The following is a 7,098-nucleotide window of genomic DNA, read 5'->3' on the forward strand; positions in this document are numbered from 1 at the left end:
GCAAACTGTGAGTACCATGTGGGACAGGAACTGTGTCCAATGTGATTAACTTGTATCTACCTAAGCACTTAGACCAATGCTTAACTCAGAGTAAATGCTTAATGAATATTATTGCTATTATTATCATTATTATTATTGTCATTAAAATGCCTTTGACCTTAAGCTATAGTATAAAAGGATACCAAGGGTACCATGTGTCGAATAGTATCCAGATCATCACAGAGAAGACAAGAGTGATAAATTATTTAAGACCATAGAGTAAAATAAGTATCTATAAAAAGCCATTTAAAGATAGCATCTCCAAATTAATAATGGTGGTATTTGTTTAGTGCTTACCAGGTGCCAAGCACTGTACTAAGCACTGGGGTAGGTACAACCTAAATAGGAGGGAGTAGGATTTAATCCCCATTTACAGATGAGGAAACTGAGTCACAGAGAAGTTAAAGGACTTATCCAAGGTCACACAGTAAGTAGAGAGATAACAGAGTCAGGATTAGAACCCAGGTCCTTTGATTGCCAGGCCCTTGTTCTTTCCACTAGGTCACTCTGCTTCTCCTTTGAAGAAGTACCCCTCCTTTGGACCTCAGATGCATCATAAATAACCTGACTGAATCAGAGAGAGTCATTTAAAATTCAAAGCGATTCAGAGAACAAGTCCCAGGCTGGGCAGTAACATAGAAAATCTTCGAAGAGAGAGGGGCTGAATTTCTTCTCAGAAATATTTCATTCCAGGCATGTAATTTCTGGGATTTCTCCATACTGGCTAAACAGACAGATGGATAATCAAACTGGAGGCCCTGATTAATCACAGCTTCCTGCCATCCTTTCCACCCTGTGTACCTTATTTTCCAAGACCTTAAGAGAGCCCAAGTGATTCAGAGCAAGACAAGTCCAAGACAAGTCCCTCCCTGTGGAAACTTTAGGCTGAAGGTTATTTCCAAGGATGCCGTTGGGTTGGGGTGGGATTCTCACAGATGGCAATTTGGCCATCCCAGAAAAGGCTGGCAGGCTGGTGGATAAGCATAGAGTTGCTTCTTTACAAAGTGTAAGGCTATATTTTGTCTGGATCCTGCTTTAGGGAAACTGATTCCACCAGCCTTTTTTTTCCCTCTGTCTTCAACCATAATTGAGATGGTATCTGAAGCCATGCCAGGTGGCTGAGTTCCTCAAGAGAGGGACCCCACACAGAGCCTTGTGGGATGCCCACAAAGAGCAGTCATAGAGGTAGGAGGTAAGTCAGGAGTGCACGATGTCAACAAATCCAAGATCAGATCATGTTCTAATGACGGAGAGCAACCATCTTGCCTCCCAATTCACTTATGATGTTATGCTCGTGAAGGACAAAGATCATGTTAAATTCTAGGAGACACATAGGATTCAGTATGGTACCACATACACCAAATGGCTGGTCAAAAATGAAATTTCATTTTCCTGAAAAGAAAAAGAAAGAATTTTTAAAACATTAAAAAATAAGATTTAAGTATCTTTTTTTGGGAAGCCATACAACTGCTCTTTGGCCAGGACTACATCATGAACAATGAATCCAAACTCTTCTAAATTCTTCAGCCTTCCATGCGTTTCTGGAACATCATTAAAGTGAACATGCATGACTACATACCATCAATTTCCTGAATGAGAAGTTTGATAGCCTCATTTTCCAACATTGGCAAGATGCATAAACAACTTAGCTTAAGGCTTATAATTAAACGAACCACAATAACAGTGCATTTATTAAACTGTGATGCAAATTTTGGACATAAATGTATTCATGCCTAGAGGTAACAGAAATGATTGTAAAGGTTATTGAACTACTATGTTTATTGTTTTTACTCCAGAAAATCATGTCCGTACGATTGCATTCTACTTACTCTATCAGGAGCCATAAGCAAGATACTGGTGGAGGGACCCAGTTTACCACAGAAAGAGAACTGGGGAAAAGATTCATTGGCCATGTATGCCACGTCCGGAGCAGTTAAGTCACAGTAGGAGGAGGAGGGGTGGGAGTTGAATGAAACAGCTGGTATGGTGCTTTGCCATTTCAGCACCCACCAACCGTCCACCCCTCCCCAAATGAAAAGAAAAAGGAATGTTAATTTTTTCTCTCTATCCCTCTCTCTCCTCCTTCTTCCTCTCCCTTTCTTTCTCTTCCTCTCTTGGCATATGGAAACAAACAAATCAGTTACTTGCCTAGAATCAGAATTCAGCATTATATTTCTTTCTCTTTCCCAAAGGACCAACTGACCTAATTAGGAGTTATATAACCTACAATAATGGGCAAATTTGGCAAAAGGCAATGTTGCAATGCTTCCTCATCTAAATATACATATTCCCAGTGGATTCTTCCCCCTAACTTATGTGTGCACACTTTTTCCTAAAATTTAGTTCTGCGGCATGCTAGAGCAAGACAGGGAGGTATAGAAAAGCATTAAATTTTTCATTCTTAGAAAGGTCATAAAGCCAGGCACAGTCTGAGATCATAAGCTCTTAGTACAGTGCTCTGCACACAGTAAGCGCTCAATAAATATGATTGAATAATAATAATAAAAATAATAATAATGTTGGTATTTGTTAAGCACTTACTATGTGCAGAGCCCTGTTCTAAGCACTGGGGTAGACACAGGGGAATCAGGTTGTCCCACGTGGGGCTCACAATCTTAATCCCCATTTTACAGATGAGGTAACTGAGGCACAGAGAAGTTAAGTGATTTGCCCACAGTCACAGCTGACAAGTGGTGGAGCTGGGATACGAACCCATGACCTCTGACTCCCAAGCCCATGCTCTTTCCACTGAGCCATGCTGCTTCCCTAATGAATGGATCCTCTAGTATTTAATAAGTGATGTCAATATTATCCTTTTGGTGCCTGGTGGCACTATCTCACTTCAATTTGTTTGAGATGAATGGACATTCCTCTTAAAGATGCAAAGGGTCAGAGAATATGGCCAGCTGTTCCTCACTGTCATTTGTAAATTTTAGGTCTTGGTCCCTGACTCCCACTGTCATTAGGGAGGGGAAGAGAATCAGCTTTGCCTAGTGGATACAACATAGGCCTGTGAGTCAGAAAGACCTAGGTTCTAATCCCAGCTCTGCCACGTGAGTGTTGTGTGACCTTAGGCAAGTTACTGAACTTCTTGTGCCTCAGTTACTTCTTCTATTAAATGTGGATTAAGACCGTGAGCCCCATGTGGGTCATAGATTGTGTCCAATCTGATTAGCTTTTATCTACCCCAGTGCTTAGTACGGTGCCTGGCACAAGTAAGCACTTAAACACCATTAAAAACAGAAAGAGAAAGAGAGAAACAAATGAGTTTCTCTTCCATTCGAAGAGATGTTCAAATCTTTGCTCCTATCTTTCTGTCTCCTCCCTCTCCATTCTCACAGTGAAATCTATTGTCCCCTGGGATGGGTACATCCTACACTGCAGTAGGAAAGAGAAGTTTGGTAACCACAGTGATGGGAGCTGTAGTAATCAGGGAGGAACAGTGGAGAGGGCAGTGGCAATGTGGGGAAGGCTGAGGAAGATACCCATGGCTGCCAGAGAGAGAAGAGCCTTAGACCAGAGCCACGTTTCCCATGATTAGTTCTCTCACCAGCCCTTCCTACCTTTCCTGACCCAAGATATAGAACTGGCACTGTTTAACCCAAGGTGGTTAGTTTCCCCCCAACACCCACTCCATGCCCCGTAAATCAGGTGATGAATGGTATTTACTGAGCGATTACTGTGTGCAGAGCACTGTATTAAGTACTTGGGAGAATACACTGCAACAGAGTTGGTAGACACATTTCCTGCCTACAACATGCTTACAATCCAGGACTGCTCCCTCTCCTCCGTGAGAAAGGTCATCTGGGACTTTGGCTTTGCAGACCAGAGTCCTGGAAGACAATGGTCTCAGGAGCATGGAAAACTGACTGAAACAAGAAAATAGGCCCAGGGCAGTGTTGTGGCTAAATACTGAGATTTCTAAGAGTCTCCTCCTGCTCATCTAGAAAACTCTGTTCTCCCAAACCAGAATTTCAAATTCAGTCTTGCCTACTTAAAGACAAGAGTTCAGTCAGAGAAAGAGGAAGGAGAGATCAGCTGTGTAGACTACAGGAAACTTTATCAGTGCTTTTTTTTTCTGAAACAAGGCAGGAAGAGCAAGCAGTGGTTCAGAGCTGAGGGTATAGAGCAGAACCCCTCTCCCCACCTCCCTAGGCCAGAGATGGGAGGGCTAATCTTGGGCCCCATGCTTCTGGAGGTGCCATGAGGTAAGAAACAGCCTGGGAAGGAGTGTGGCCTAGTGAAGACAGCAAGGGCCTAGAGTCAGAAGGACTTGGGTTCTAATCCCAGCTCTGGCAGTTGCTTACTGTGTGACCTTGGACAAATCACTTAACTTCTCTGTGCCTTTAGTTTCCTCAGTCGTAAAATGGGGATATCTGTTCTCCCTCCTACTTCAACTGTGAGCCTCATACAGGATGGGGACTGTGTCTGACCTAATTAACTTGTGCCTACACTAGCACTTAGAACGGTGTTCCACACATAGTAAGTGTTTCATAAATACCGTGGAAAAAAAGAAACCTTAGAATTCCCTCAGGAAACCTGCTAAAACTATTACTGGGGAGGTTTGTACTTTGCAGTGAATTTGGTTATGTTATTTTCCATTATATTTCATAGCATCCCATTTGTTTTATATTCAAGCATTTTACTACATTGGGGTAAGCATTTATATGAAAAACAACATCTTCTAATGAAACAATACCAGCAGCAGTTTGGCAAATAATGCCGATCTGAAAAATTACTTTCATTTCTCCTCTTTAGGGAGCTACATATTTGAGGTACTAAAAGTTGGAAAACAAATCAGCTGATAGGAGAAATTATCAGTCCACATTAGCAAGCGCTCATATCTCGTTATATCCCGGCTAGACTACTGTGTCAGCCTTCTCTCTGACCTCCCTTCCTCCTCTCTCGCCCCACTCCTGTCTATTCTTCACTCCGCTGCCCGGCTCATCTTCCTGCAGAAACGATCTGGGCATGTCACTCCCCTTCTTAAACAACTCCAGTGGTTGCCTATCGACCTCTGCTCCAAACAAAAACTCCTCACTCTAGGCTTCAAGGCTCTCCATCACCTTGCCCCTTCCTACCTCTCCTCCCTTCTCTCTTTCTACCGCCCACCCCGCACGCTCCGCTCCTCTGCCGCCCACCTCCTCACCGTCCCTCGGTCTCGCCTATCCCGCCGTCGACCCCTGGGTCACGTCCTCCCGCGGTCCTGGAACGCCCTCCCTCCTCACCTCCGCCAAACTGATTCTCTTTCCCTCTTCAAAACCCTACTTAAAAATCACCTCCTCCAAGAGGCGTTCCCAGACTGAGCTCCTCTTCCCCCTCTACTCCCTCTGCCATCCCCCCTTTACCTCTCCGCAGCTAAAGCCTCATTTTCCCCTTTTCCCTCTGCTCCTCCACCTCTCCCTTCCCATCCCCACAGCACTGTACTCGTCCGCTCAACTGTATATATTTTCGTTACCCTATTTATTTTGTTAATGAATTGTACATCGCCTTGATTCTATTTAGTTGCCATTGTTTTTACGAGATGTTCTTCCCCTTGACTCTGTTTATTGCCATTGTTCTTGTCTGTCCGTCTCCCCCGATTAGACTGTAAGCCCGTCAAATGGCAGGGACTGTCTCTATCTGTTGCCGACTTGTTCATCCCAAGCGCTTAGTACAGTGCTCTGCACATAGTAAGCGCTCAATAAATACTATTGAATGAATGAATGAATGAATGAATGAATAGTTAATACCATTGAGTGTTTATTGTGTGCAAAGCACTGTACTAAGCACTTGGGAGAGTACAATATAACAATAAGTAGACACATTTCCTGCCCACAACGAGCTTACAGTCAAAGGTATCCCTTTAAATGAACTCTTTTAAATGAATCAAAGATGAAAGGGCATGGAACTAAGAAAGATCAGAGTTCAAAGATGGCACTCCTGAGTGTGAATTTATCCAAGCATAGGGGTGTGATCTAAAACACCAGTGGTTATTCCGCACAAGCTTGGTAGTCCCTGGAATTGTAATGAGATCATGAGGTAAACTGCACCCTCCAAAAGTGAGGCTAGACCCTTTTCCTGTTCATCCAGGTTTACTCCCAAGTCCAGCTTGGTGCTAGGGAGGCCACCAATGGCACACAAGAATGGCCAATACTTGCTTTGCCAACACCCCCTGCTACAACCCTACATGTATTTTTCTTTACATAATTAAAATAACTATTACAAATATCAAAAATGAAAACCAGGCTACATTTACTTTGTAGGAATGATTCATGTTTGCCCTTGTGTCAATTCCTAGTGACATTGAAAAGTTCTTTGTTTTAAATATAATTATGACCCTCACTCTCCCATTAATCATGGCACAGGCAACAGATATACTATATATTTCCTCCAGGAGGCCTTCCCCCATTAATTTCCCTTGCTCCAGGTTATAACCTCCTAACTACCAACTCAGCACTCACATTCCAGCTACACACTAATGTGCTCACAGCCAACTGCCACACATCTGTATCCATATAAGAAACATGCCGCTTGTTACTGTTTTATTTTCCTAAGAGCTTAGTTTGGCACATTGCATCCAGTAGGTTCTCACTAAATACTTTCATTATGACTTTGACGATGTGTACAACTCCAACTATGACAAGGATACACACTCAAAAAAGGTTCTTTGCAGGCTTGCAAAACATATAGTTGCTGGGTGCTTAAAAATACTAGACCTAGAGGGGTCCAGCCCCTCTCATAGTCGCAACTGGAGAGTTTCCAGTATTCTACCAGTCTCCACTATGGGAGGAAGAGTTAAGCAGAAGCATATCCATTCCATTTCTAGCTTGGGCAGTGGCTAGCGAGTGGAAGGCAATCTGCTACTAGTCAAAACTCACTGCTGGGTGGCAGAAGAAGCATGGGAGAGAATCGAGGGTGGAGACTCAAGTTTACTGCACAGAAGGAGGCGATGGTAAACCACTTCCATATTTTTACCAAGAAAACTCTATGGATACACTACCAGAACGATTGCAGATGGAGGTGGGGAGTTCTGGGAGAGATGTGTCATGGCATCACTATGGGTTGGAGACGACTCGA

The 7,098-nt window shown here is 43.3% G+C and overlaps 1 non-coding gene across 1 annotated transcript; it reads left to right on the top strand.

Moving 5' to 3' along the window:
- The first annotated feature begins 6,751 nt into the window (after nt 1–6,751).
- On the top strand, nt 6,752–6,889 carry LOC114808492. Its single transcript, XR_003756340.1, has one exon. It is a non-coding gene; the product is annotated as a small nucleolar RNA SNORA7 (small nucleolar RNA).
- Nucleotides 6,890–7,098: the final 209 nt, after the last annotated feature.

The sequence above is a fragment of the Ornithorhynchus anatinus genome, chromosome X5 (genome assembly GCF_004115215.2).
Source record: "Ornithorhynchus anatinus isolate Pmale09 chromosome X5, mOrnAna1.pri.v4, whole genome shotgun sequence".
Lineage (NCBI taxonomy): Eukaryota > Metazoa > Chordata > Mammalia > Monotremata > Ornithorhynchidae > Ornithorhynchus > Ornithorhynchus anatinus.